At 42.1% G+C, this 13,196-nt stretch overlaps 1 non-coding gene across 1 annotated transcript; it reads left to right on the forward strand.

Annotated features, from left to right (window-relative positions):
• The first annotated feature begins 1,573 nt into the window (after positions 1-1,573).
• LOC112393666 (U2 spliceosomal RNA) lies at positions 1,574-1,758 on the forward strand. Its single transcript, XR_003001978.1, has one exon. It is a non-coding gene; the product is annotated as a U2 spliceosomal RNA (small nuclear RNA).
• The last annotated feature ends 11,438 nt before the right edge of the window (positions 1,759-13,196 follow it).

Consider the following 13,196-nt stretch of genomic DNA (forward strand, 5'->3'; position numbering starts at 1 on the left):
GCCAAAATTTGAACTTGCATCTGATAATGCCTCTATATTTAAACACAGGTTTAGAAGAAGTAGAGGTGACAAAGCAACATGTTGAATAAATGTGCACAGGGATGCAAATAGCAAAAATCCAGAATATAGGAAATTCTACAGCATAAATGACCCAACTCCTTCAGCTAGTAAATTGGAAAAAAAAAAAGATGAGAAAGGGAACCCATCAATTAAAAGGAACTTACAAGGTATGATAGATTGTATTACTCCCAGTATTTGCTGTCCTCTCCTGTGGGAGACTTATTCTTCCCTTCTCCCCTCTGACATTGGCTTTGGCCATGTGACACTCTTTGACCAATGAAATGTGAGCAGATATGATGGTTGCTACTTCTGAGCAGAAGTTTTAAAAGTCATTGTGTTTCAACCATTCATCATTTCCATCTGCCAGGAAGTGGGTGTATCCCAAATAGGGACTGTTTCTTCAGCCCATGGCCGAGAGTGAAGAGGATGCAGAGCTGGCTCACAGTGGAAATTCACGTGAGCAGGAAAGAAACCCAAGTTGTCATAAGCTGCTGTGATTTTGGAGCTGTTTGCTACCACAGCATAACCTAGTATAATCTAATTCATGCAATAAATGTTTTAATCAAATACAAAAGATAAACCTGGTTAGGATTCCAATTTATGAGACCACTGGAGAAATTTGAATATGGACTAGATATTTAATGATAATTAAGAATTGCTATTTGTTTTATAGGTATGTTGACGGTACTGCAGTTTTTTAAGTTTTAAGATTTAGACCTTTATTTATTTATTTATTTTTGGCTGTGTTGTGGCACACGGGATCTTTCGTTGCGGCGTGCAGGCTCTTTGTTGTGGTGCACGGGCTTCTCTTTAGTTGTGGCGCACAGGCTTCTCTCTAGTTATAGCGCATGGGCTCCAGAGCGCCCGGGCTCAGTAGTTGCAGCATGTGGGCTTAGTTGCCCCGTGGCATGTGGGATCTTAGTTCCCTTACCAGGGATCGAACCCACGTCCCCTGCATTGGAAGGCAGATTCTTAACCACTGGACCACCAGGGAAACCCCTGCAGTTATGTTTAAAACAACAAAAATAGTTCTTTTATTTTAGACACGTGGTCCAGGGGAAAGGGAAGGTAGGTTAGGATATAGCTTAGTCATGAGTTGATAACTGTTGAGCTGGGTGTTGAGAACATGCCAGTTTATCATACTATTCTCTCTACTTTTGTTAATGCTTAGAAATTTTCACAATAAAAAGTAAAAAAAAAACAGTCTATCGACTTGAGTCCCAGAGTTGTCCCTTGACTCCCCAAAGTGTACAGAAAATATGGGAGCTGAGAAGATGGAGTTGATCAATTAAGTTTAGTGAGTAAGTAAATAAGGGAGGTGTTTGGAGAAGGTCTCAGGAACAAGACATCAAAACTGATTTTCAGTAAGGAAGATGTTTCTTCAGGAGCATTATATCAGGCTAGAGCAATATCAGGGTAAGATTTGGTGCACTGGAGAGGGGTGGGGGGCTCTGAAGGTATCAGCTTCCACCACAAGTGTGAAAGGGAACGGTGTGCCTTAAGTAGAACTGTTATCTCTTCTCTGTCTATTAGCTAAAATCAAACGTAGTATCTGTCTTACCAATTAAAGCACCTGACATATTCTTTATCTGTGTATTAGGCATTAATGTTTGGAGTTAGGAGATGAATTGGTAGCTTAATTAATCGGCTCCACCCTCAGCTTGGAACTGCATTACTTCCAGGAACGGTGCCTTCCTTTTGAGTTAATGACAAATTGTTTTCTATTGTTCCCCTTGCCTCCTACGAAGTGTTCTAATTCACTTTTTTTTTTTTTCCTAATTCACTCTTAAAGAGGCTCCAGACTACATTTCCACCATTTGTACTGCAAGGATAGGATTTCCTGTAAGTGGAGTAGACAAAGTAGCTGAGCTTGAGCCATCTTGCCAGTTTCACATCCAAGAGAATGTTAGACAAGAGGACCACTTGGGCTGAGGGAGAGAAGAGGCTGAGCCTGAGCCAGACCCTCTGTCAGGAGACTGTGGGCCGGGACATGTGACTTAGGGAGAGCCAACATAGGCAGCTCTAGAGGGGGAAGAAAATTTGTTGGCGTTAGAGAAGCAGCGGCAACCTCAGTGGTAGCACCTACTGCCCCCTGTCCAAAGGAGCCAAGGGAGGAGATTCTCATTTCACCCTCCAAACTGAGGGTGCTTCTGTCTGGGAAAGGAGGAGAAGACGGGGTTGTGAGAGCAGACATATCTCCCATTCCTTCTCCCACTAGATTGACATTGAAGTCTTGTATTGCTTTGTTTGTGAGATTGAAGTTTGAATATGAATAGGGCTGGGCATTAGAGATAAGACTGGGAAGTTATGGAATTAGATGGAGACATCATAAAGATAAGGGAGTTCACTGCCCAGAGTAAAGGGGGGATTTTACCAGAGGAGGCAGGGAGCAGTTAAACAGCTTCATGTTTACACCCCAATGAATTGCTACGCCTTAATAATCATAGGGTTCTGGACTTCCCTGGTGGCACAGTGGTTGGGAATCTGCCTGCCAATGCAGGGGATACGGGTTCGAGCCCTGGTCCGGGAAGATCCCACATGCCGTGGAGCAACCGAGCCCGAGAGCCACAACTACTGAGCCTGCGTGCCACAACTACTGAAGCCCGCACATCTAGAGCCCGAGCACCGCAACGAAGAATAGCCCCCACTCACTGCAGCTAGAGAAAGCCTGCGCGCAGCAATGAAGACCCAATGCGGCCAAAAATAAAAAAAATTAAAAATCACAGGGTTCCTTCATTTCCCCTAACAACATAACAACGAAAAACGAAACCAAACCAAAAAACTTTGGTTCAGGTTTTTAGTGATACACCATCCACTTCAAACTAGACAAAGCTTGTCTTTGGCAATTGCCCTTCTTAATCTTTCCTTCCTTCTTCCTTCTCTCCCTTAACCTGCAGAAAGGATCTGTGTCCTCCTGCTGCCCTCTGTACAGTTAACTAGTGCCAAACCTATGTACCATCAAGGACATGAGAAATAAATATCTATATTTTCTTTTAATATTTTGCCTACTGTGACCTACTTTTGGTTCAATGTCAAAAGCAAAGGGGTGAGGTGTGCCCTAAATAAACATGTCAGTGAACTCTGTCCTGCCATTTTGGCTGCATGGCTTTTGTACTGTCAACCAAAGTTGTTTTCTATAGACAGCAAAAGTTGCAAAGATCTTCCATGTCAATACACTGATATTTAAATTCTGAAATTCCACTTACTTCATCAAAAATCTGTTTGTTTGAAAACTGTTTCCCACTGATAATCCCAGAATTAAGGAGGTCTAGTTAGTGCCTGAGTCACATGTAGAATCACTTCTAACCCACCCACGCAGCTGAAAACACATTTTTCGGAGATTATAAAGTCAAGAGCTGTGAAGGTACCTTGCAAAGAGAGCATTTTGTCAGCTGATGTCATTTTTAAAAATTTTTGTTTATTTATTTACTTTTGGCTGTGCTGGGTCTTCGTTGCTGCACACAGGCTTTCTCTAGTTGTGGTGAGTGGGGGCTCCTCCTCATTGTGGTGCGCGGGCTCTAGGCACCCGGGCTTCAGTAGTTGCAGCATGCAGGCTCAGTGGTTGTAGCCCATGGGCCATAGAGTGCAAGGGCTTCACTAGTTGTGGTGTGTGGGCTCAGTAGTTGCAGCTCGTGGACTCTAGAGTGCAGGCTCAGTAGCTGTGGCACATGGACTCAGTACTTGTGGCTTGCGGGCTCTAGAGCGCAGGCTCAGTAGTGGTGGTTCCGGGCTTAGTTGCTCCGTGGCACATGGGATCATCCCGGACCAGGGCTTGAACCTGTGTCCCCTACATTGGCAGGTGAATTCTTAACCACTGCGCCACCAGGGAAGTCCCTATGTGTGTGTTTTAAAGAAATAGTTTTAATATTCTATTAAACCCTAGGAGTTGTTAATGAACACTTTAAAGTGCTCTAATGGGGAATATACACTCTAGGGGGTGGTTTGTCACCACTGAAGGGCCCTAATCAGGACTCTGGACTTGGAATAGTGGCTACTGCAGCTCCTTTGACTATCTGTTTCTGAACCTACACTAGAGAATTTATTCTTTAGCAATAAGAGATGTTGGAAATAACTTAATAATTTATTGATGACATGGATGGTTACTGAGGTATGTGCACTGCACAGGCATCTTACCCTTAAATGAATGGGGCATAAGTTTTGGGTGAGCCCAGAACAGTGCTCTAGGCCCGGGTGTTTGTTTAGTCCTGTGCTTGCCACTTAGTGCAGGATTCTGTCACCTGATCCAATGAGATGCGTGGCTGGATCCTGCTCTACAACACTGTGGTGTCCAGTTCAAGTTTTCCTGGTGGGTTCTGGTCAGGAGCTACAAGTTCATGGAACTCCAGGCTCTAAGGGGACAAATTGTCAGAGGTTCCACCAGGACACCGACGATTGTGTGCCACCAAGCCAGTTGACAACATTTGATCCACAAACAGTTCTCATGAGATGTACTTAATTAAAAAAAAAAAAGAGGAACAATAGGAAAAAAAAAAGTCTATGTACAATGACAAAGATTTGAGGAAGTTTCATAGAAATGTGGTTTTGTCTATATAATAATAATAATATCAAAAAATTTAAAACGGCTTACTATGTGTCAGGCACTGTTCTAAACTCTCTCTCTCTCTCCATATATATATTCATTTAACACGTCATAACTCTCTATAAAGAGATACTATTATCACATTATTAACCCCATTTTACTGGCAAGGAAACTGGGGCACACAGTATGAATTGTCCTAGATGATACAGACAAAGTGAGTGGGGAAGCTGTGATTTGAACCCAGGCAGTCTGAATCCAGGCTCTTATTGTTATAGACACTAGTTTCCTTTCTGAAAAATAGCAATCGGTAAGTGACCAGGAGCCACAGGAATTTATAGAATTAAAGAAAACTGGACTTGCTTTAAGAGCCCTGGGGGGAAACTAAGGAATTCTGAGGTTTTCCTTGGCTTGAGAAAAGGCCCTTACCAACAAGAGATTTTCCTGTCAAGCATCATTTGGGCAGCAGGGCTTCGGTGATGAATTAAAAATAAAGACCTGTCACTTGGTTGATGATGTGTATAACAGTTTTTCTAGACGCAACAAAGCTGCTGAGTATTAGAAGACTTTGACGAGAAAGGCAGGCAGGTGACAATTTGCTTCTCTTTCCCATATTTGGCTCCCTTCCTTTTATGTCCCCCTATATCAGAACAACCGCTCACACATCTAAGTCACAGCAAAACGTTCCTTCATGAAGCCATATTTTTCTCTGCTCCTTGCACTCCCTCAACCAGGGCAAGAGTTGGGATAATCTGATTACTAGCACAGTCATTTGGTGAACTCTTTACATGCAGGTATAAATCTGATCTTGCATCTTGCTTTTGCAAGTTCCTCTCTGGGCATGGTTCTTAGAGAGACCAGAAACCCACCACCCATAGCCAGCATCCTGTGGATGTCCTTGGCTGACTTACTCATTCTAATTCCCACTACGTAATTTTACCAAGTGTTACCCGAGTGTTGCGAGGTGCATTTAGGGCCCTCTTCCATTTCCCTGTCACTGAGGCAACCTGATGTGCATCTCCCACAGTCCTCCTTTCCTCAGCCTTGCTCTGCATGTTCTCAGGATGCTGGTCAGTCACTCATTCAACCACATCACACAGAACTCTAGGAAACTGAGCACCAGACTAACATAATGGCTCTGTGGGCTGCCACATCACCAAGTTTTTAAAGGTTCTAGAATTTTTAGTGTTCTCATAACTGTTACTTACTTGGTAAGTTGCCAATTCTTTTTAAAAAAAATTCCCAATGTTTGCATGTATCAGATTACTTTTATGTAAAAATATAATAAATAATTAATGTATTCATCCAACTTGAGTTGAGTACTTGGAACCCAATGCTGAAAACTCAAGAGGAATAAGATACAGACCCTGCTGATCTGTTGGAATTGTTTTGATTGCAGGCGATAGGAATCCAACTTAAACTAGCTTAAACAAAAAAGGAAATTTATTGACTCATGTAACTGAAAAGTCTGTGTGTAAATGCAGGCACGGCTGGATCAAGGGAGCTCAAAAGATTTCATCAGGACTCCTTTTTCTCTATTCATCTCCACTCGTCTTTGCCTCTCTTTGTGTGCTGACCTCATTTCCTCTTACTAAAGATAGCTTCCTCCAATACGACCTGAACAAATGGCCTTAAGAAGCTTCAGCTTCTTAAGAATGATCTTCTAAGATCATTCTTAGAGCTCAAAATAGCAGAATAGAGATCCTCTCTCCCTCAGAATCCATATATCAAAATTCAGAAAGATTCTGATTATCTCTAGTTGATCACGTGCCTGTTTAACTGACCACGCTGACCGGAGGAATGGAATATTCTAATTGGCCAGGCTTAGGTTATGTACTTACCCCTCAGATGAGGAAGGTTCAACCTGGTTGTATAACATGAAATGTGTTTCCCACACAGAGCAAAGGGTGACTGATAGACAAAAATAATAGATATTCTCTGTGGTAGCCAGCCTCAAAGATGACCCCAAATGATCCTCACTTCCTGGTATTTTTATATCCTTGCATAATCTTCTACATTGTATCATATGTGACCAACAGAATCCTACAGAAGTGATGGTGTGTGACCTTCACAGCTAGGTCATAAAAGACATTGTAGAGTTTATCTTGCTCTCTCTTAGAATACCTGCTCTGAAGGAAGCCAGCCACCATGTTGTGAGGATGTCCAAGCAGCCTTATGAGGAGATCCACATGAAGAGTAACAGAGGCCCTCTGTCAATAGCTGGTACCAACTTGCTAGCCACTTAAGTGTGTCATCTATAAAGTGGATTTTCCAGCCCTAGTCAAACCTTCAGACGACTACAGCCCTGGCTTACACCTTGACTGCAACTTCATGAGAGAATCAAGCCTGAACTACCCAGCTAAGCTGCTTCTGAATTCCTGAACTGCAGATGTTATGAGATCTGTGAGATAATAAATGTTTACTGTTGTTTTAAACCAGTAAGTTTTGAGGAAATTTGTTACTCAGGAGTAGGTAACTAATACATCCACTATACTTGCTCTCAAGTAGCTCGTTGCCCAGCCTAAAGTCATAGACATTTAAAGGACTAACTCTAATTTGTGAATGGGAAAGAAAGACAGAGGAGATAGAAAAGAAGCCTCTGTGAAGTTTTCAGAGGAGGCCACTTTTGAGCTGGGCTTCAAGGATGAATGTGAGTAGGAATGGAAATCCAGGCCAAGGGAACGGTGCAGGCAAAGGATATGAGACTTGAGAGTGGGAAATGCAAATAGAATAACGTAGTTGTAGGTAAGGCCATGGCTCATTAGAATCACAAGAAGGGCTTAAAAAATAGACAGATACTCAAACCCAACCCCTAGAGAATCTGATGATTAGGAAGCACTGGTTTGCGTTTCCAAAGTTGCTTTTGTTCTTCAGTTGGTTGGTTAGCTGTTTGCTGTGGAGGGGTGAGTCTGCAGCAGTGTTTCTCAGTAGGATCTCTGGACCACTTGCTATAGAAAGCAGGAAACACTGGCTCTTGGTTTTTGTTTTTTGGTTTTTTTTAATTGGAGTATAATTGCTTTACAATGTTGTGTTAGCTTCTGCTGTACAATGCAGTGAACCAGCTACAGGTATACATATATCCCCTCCCTCTTGGACCTCCCTCCCCGCCCCAACCCATCCACCTAGGTCGTCACAAAGCACCAAGCTGAGCTCGCTGTGCTATACAGCAGGTTCCCACTAGCTATTTTACACATCGTAGCGTATTTATGTCAAACTTAATCTCCCAATTCGTCCCACTCTCCCCTTCCCCCACTGTGTCCATATGTCCATTCTCTACATCTGTGTCTCTATTCCTTTCCTACAAATAGGTTCATCTGTACCATTTTTCTCTTTCTGGCTAACTTCACTCTGTATGACAGACTCTAGGTCCATCCACATCTTTACAAATGACCCAATTTCATTCATTTTTATGGCTGAGTAATATTCCTTTGTATATATGTACCACATCTTCTTTATCCATTCATCTATCATTGGACATTTAGGTTGTTTCCATGTCCTGGCTATTGTAAATAGTGCTGCATGGAACATTGGGGTACATGTGTCCTTTTGAATTATGGTTTTCTCAGGGTATATGCCCAGTAGTGGGATTGCTGGGTCTTAACTATCAATGGCATTCTTCACAGAATTAGATCGAAAATTTTACAATTTGTGTGGAAACACAAAAGACCCTGAATAGCCAAAGCAATCTTGAAAAAGAAAAACAGAGCTGGAGGAATCAGGCTCCCTGATTTCAGACTATACTACAAAGCTACAGTAATCAAGACAGTATGGTACTGGCACAAAAACAGAAATATAGATCAACGGTACAGGATAGAAAGCCCAGAGATAAACCCGCACACATATGGTCACCTAATTTATGACAAAGGAGGCAAGAACAAACAAGGGAGAAAAGACAGCCTCCTCAATAAATGGTGCTGGGAAAACTGGACAGCTACATGTAAAAGAATGAAATTAGAACACTCCCTAACACCATACACAAAAATAAACTCCAAATGGATTAAAGACTTAAACGTAAGACCGGACACTAAAAAACTCTTAGAGGAAAACATAGGAAAAATACTCTTTAACACAAACCACAGCAAGATCTTTTTTGACCTACCTCCTAGGGTAATGAAAATAAAACCAAAAATAAACAAATGGGACTTAATGAAACTTAAAAGCTTTTGCACAGCAAAGAAAACTATAAACAAGATGAGAAGACAACCCTCAAAAGGGGAGAAAATATTTGCAAATGAAGCAGCGGACAAAGGATTAACCTCCAAAATATACAAACAGCCCAGGGAGCTGAATATCAAAAAAACAAACAACTCAATGAAAAAATGGGCAGAAGACCTAAATAGACATTTCTCCAAAGAAGACATACAGATGGCCAAGAGGCACATGAGAACATGCTCAGCATCACTAACTATTAGAGAAATGCAAATCAAAACTACAATGAGGGATCACTTCACACCGGTCAGAATGGCCATCATCAAAATATCTACAAACAATAAATGCTGGAGAGGGTGTGGAGAAAAGGGAACCCTTTTGCACTGTTGGTGGGAGTGTAAATTGATACAGCCACTATGGAGAACAGTATGGAGGTTCCTTAAAAAACTAAAAATAGAAACATAGGCTCTTGGGTCCAAACCAATCCTAATGAAATAGAGTATTTGTGAGGGGGTAGAGGGGGGTCCAGGGACCTGCACTTTAACAAGCACTTTAGAAAATTTTATGCAAAGTAGTGCATTAGTGTACAAGTTTAAGAGATGAGTAAATTATCGAAAACCCAGGAAACAGTTGTTTTGTGGAAATAAGGAGAGTTTCAAGAAAGAGGTGGTAAATTCAAAAATGGATTTACATTCATGCCATAATGATGTAAAAAAATACTTAAGTAAAAAGACTAGCAGGAAATATACCAAAGTGACCTTGGTTATATTATGGTGGTGACACTGTAGATGATGGTTTGTTTTGTTTTTTGTAGTACAGGTCCATTCGTTCTATAATTTAAACAATGATTTTCAGAAAGGTTAAGGAGCTGTGTTAATGCTGTGAAGAAGTCAAGTTGGACAAGGGTTGAAAAGAGGTCATTGGCCTTGGCAAGTGGGAGGCCACTGGAGACATTTTGATGAGGGGGTGGAAGCCAGATTACAATGGTTGGATTCAGTGGAAGGGGAGGAAGTGCAGGGAGCCAGTATAGACCATTAGTTCACAAAGTTTGGCAGCAAAGGCAAAATTTAAAATAAAATTGTTCTTTTTTAAACGGATTATAAAAGTAATACTTGTTTTTTGTTTTTTTGCGGTACACGGGCCTCTCGTTGTTGTGGCCTCTCCCGTTGCAGAGCACAGGCTCCGGATGCGCAGGCTCAGCGGCCATGGCTCACGGGCCCAGCCGCTCAGCGGCATGTGGGATCCTCCCGGACCGGGGCACGAACCCGTGTCCCCTGCATCAGCAGGCGGACTCTCAACCACTGCGCCACCAGCGAAGTCCAATACTTGTTTATTATATAGAGTTGGGTAATAGAGAATATTAAGTACAAAATAATAGTCACCCATAATCCCCCCACCCAATGCCAAGCCATGCTAAGATTTTGGTATATTTATTTAATGAATATTTCTCCTTTACAACAGTGCGTTAAGAGAGAGGAAATGGTCAAAATCATCCATATTATTCTCAGATGAGGAAACCAAGGCTCAGAAAGTGACTTTCCTGAGGCCTGAAGAGTCCATAACAAGCTGTTTGATTCCCATAGTGCTTTGGCTTGCATTTACTGAGTGCTCCGCCCTTACCATGCAGCAGAATTGGCCAGTCAGCCCTTTTCTTGTGCCCCATTGTGTCCTGAACAGATACTTCAGCTGCAGCGCCTCTAAAATTTCACTGCACCTAAGGATTATATACTTAAATCACCAACTAGGCCTGTCCTCTTTGACAGTAGGGCCTAGGTCTCCTTCATCCCAGTATTCCCAAATCCTAGCATGGCATTTGACATAATCACTGTGCAACACGTGTTTCTAGAATGATGGGTAACGCTTTGGTAGAGTAACTAATGCAGTTTTAATTTCCAGTATTTCCTGCTTCTCTGTAATGACTCCCCCATTCCGGCAGTAGTGAGAGTATTTCATGCCCAGATTGCCTCCAGGTAAGAATAACACAGTAGAACCAGAGTCGCATTCTTGGCTTTTGACTTTCAAATACTCAGGTGGGGTATAAACAACAGTTTTGGAAGACAGGCTGAAAAGCTGTACTACCTCCTCCCTGACTAAATATGGTCTAATTGGGAGGAGAAAGGAAAGTTGAGGGAAAGGAAACAAGATACCGGCGAGTGTTCCTGAGAAAGGGGCCTGGGCGCTATCTCCCACCCTGCTGAACCCCATTCCAGAGTAGAGTTTGTGGAGTAGGTAGAACATCATAATCCCCCTGCCTCGTGGCAGAGAAGAGGAAGTGGCATAGTAGGGGAGAAATGGCCACATGGAAAATCTAGACCAGCACACTGTCCGACAGAAATATAATTTGAGCTACATATGTAATTTTGAGTGTTCTAGTAAGTAGCCACATTAAAGAGAGTAAGAAGAAACGGGTGAAATTAATTTTAAATATTTTATTTAACCCAGCGTATCCAAATATTATCATTTCAACATGTAATTGATAGAGAAATTATTAATGAGATGTTTTACATTTTTCTGTACTAAGTTTTTGAAATCTAGTGTGTATTTTATAGTCACAGCACACCCCAGTTTGGATTAGCCATATTTCAATTAAGTGTCAGACAGAGAAAGACAAATATCATATGATATCACTTATATGTGGAATCTAAAGAGATGGTACAAATGAACCTATTTACAAAACAGAAGTTGAGTCACAGATTTGAGTCACAGATGTAAAAACAAACTTGTGGTTACCAGGGGATAAGCAGGGGGGGCAGGGGAGGAGGGATAAATTGGGAGATTGGGATTGACATATACACACTACTATATATAGAATGCATAACTAATAAGAACCTACTGTATAGCACAGGGAACTCTACTTAATACTCTGTAATGCCCTATATGGGAAAAGAATCTAAAAAAGAGTGGATATATGTATATGTATAACTGACTCACTTTGCTGTACAGCAGAAACTAACACAACATTATAAATCAACTATACTCCAATAAAAAATTTAATTAAAAAAAAGAAAAGGAATCAGTACTTAAGGAAATGCAAATGTATAGTAATGATTTTCAGAGAAGAACCATCAGGCTCAAATGTATCTTGTGATATTTGCTCTGCTTTAAAATAATCTATGAATAGAAATGTGTGATTCCAATTTAAAAAAAGAAAAAGTTCAGCAGCCACCTGTGGCTGGAGACCATGCTAGACAGCATGGGCAGGTCTGGACAATCATACCGAAAATGGTCCCATGGACTGCCTAATCCCACAGCTGAGAACTGGAGACATAAAATGTTTCCTGTGTGCTCAAGAATATCATAGACAAGGACCAAAAAGCCAGGTGACCTAAGGAGATCTTGTTTGGTAAGCAGCTGTTGGCAGGAAAGAGCTCTTTGCAGGAAAAAGTTCTCTGCAGGAGGCCCCTTTTGTCTTGTCGCTAACCTTAAACAAGGCACCCCCGTGATCTACTCATCTCTGGCCCTAGCACACCTTTCAAATCTTTTGATCACACAATACCTTGCCTAACCTGTTGGTTCTTTCTGCAGATCAAAGAAGTAGAAATGAAAAATAAATAATTAACAGATGACCAGATCTCATCCCTAGATTCCCCTTCAGTAATCTCAAGAACAAACTGTGTGAACAAGATAGCATCTAAAGAAAACTCACGAGAAGTGGACAAGGCTGCACATAAGCCTGCACACAGTGGGGGATGGTGACGACTCTGACCCCCTATCTCAATGATTAACTGAGAGTACTTCCTTTTTTCCCCCTGAAAAACTTTCACGGCTGAGCAGAATCTTCAGAGGTGGTTTCTGGGGGACACTGAGTCCACCATCTCCCCAGACTGCCAGTGTTCTGATTAGAAGCATCTTTCCTCTCTACCAACATTTTCCTCTTGAGTATTGATTTTTGAGCGGCGAGCAGTTGGACCTGATGTGGAAACAGATTCAGGCTGAGGGGAATCTGATCTAGTGCTGATTTGCATGGACTGAGTGGACAGAGGGCCATGGGAATGCTTCAGTGGATGTCATGGAGAGATGGCTGTCCAGGCACCCAAGACCCACCCGTCTATACGCATCCACACTCTATAAACCCCCAGGAACTTGGATACCATCTGGGGAAAGATGAAACCCCAACCTGAATTGTGCCTCCTGTATTGCATGGAGTCTTAACCACTGGACTGCCAGGGAAGTCCCCAGAAATTTGTATCTTGATTGGGTTATTAGAGGATTGCTAATTTGGATGACATTGTGGCTATGTGGGAAAATGTCCTTATCTCTTAGACATGAATATAAAAAAATTAGGGGTAAAATATCAGGTTACTTGTAGACCGATGTTCATAGCAGCCTTATAGTAGTCAAAAATGGTAACAACTTAGGGGCTTCCCTGGTGGCGCAGTGGTTGAGGGTCCACCTGCCAATGCAGGGGACGCGGGTTCGTGCCCCGGTCCGGGAGGATCCCACATGCCGC

Source organism: Neophocaena asiaeorientalis, unplaced genomic scaffold (genome assembly GCF_003031525.2).
Source record: "Neophocaena asiaeorientalis asiaeorientalis breed wild unplaced genomic scaffold, Neophocaena_asiaeorientalis_V1.1 scaffold72, whole genome shotgun sequence".
Taxonomy (NCBI): Eukaryota; Metazoa; Chordata; class Mammalia; order Artiodactyla; family Phocoenidae; genus Neophocaena; species Neophocaena asiaeorientalis.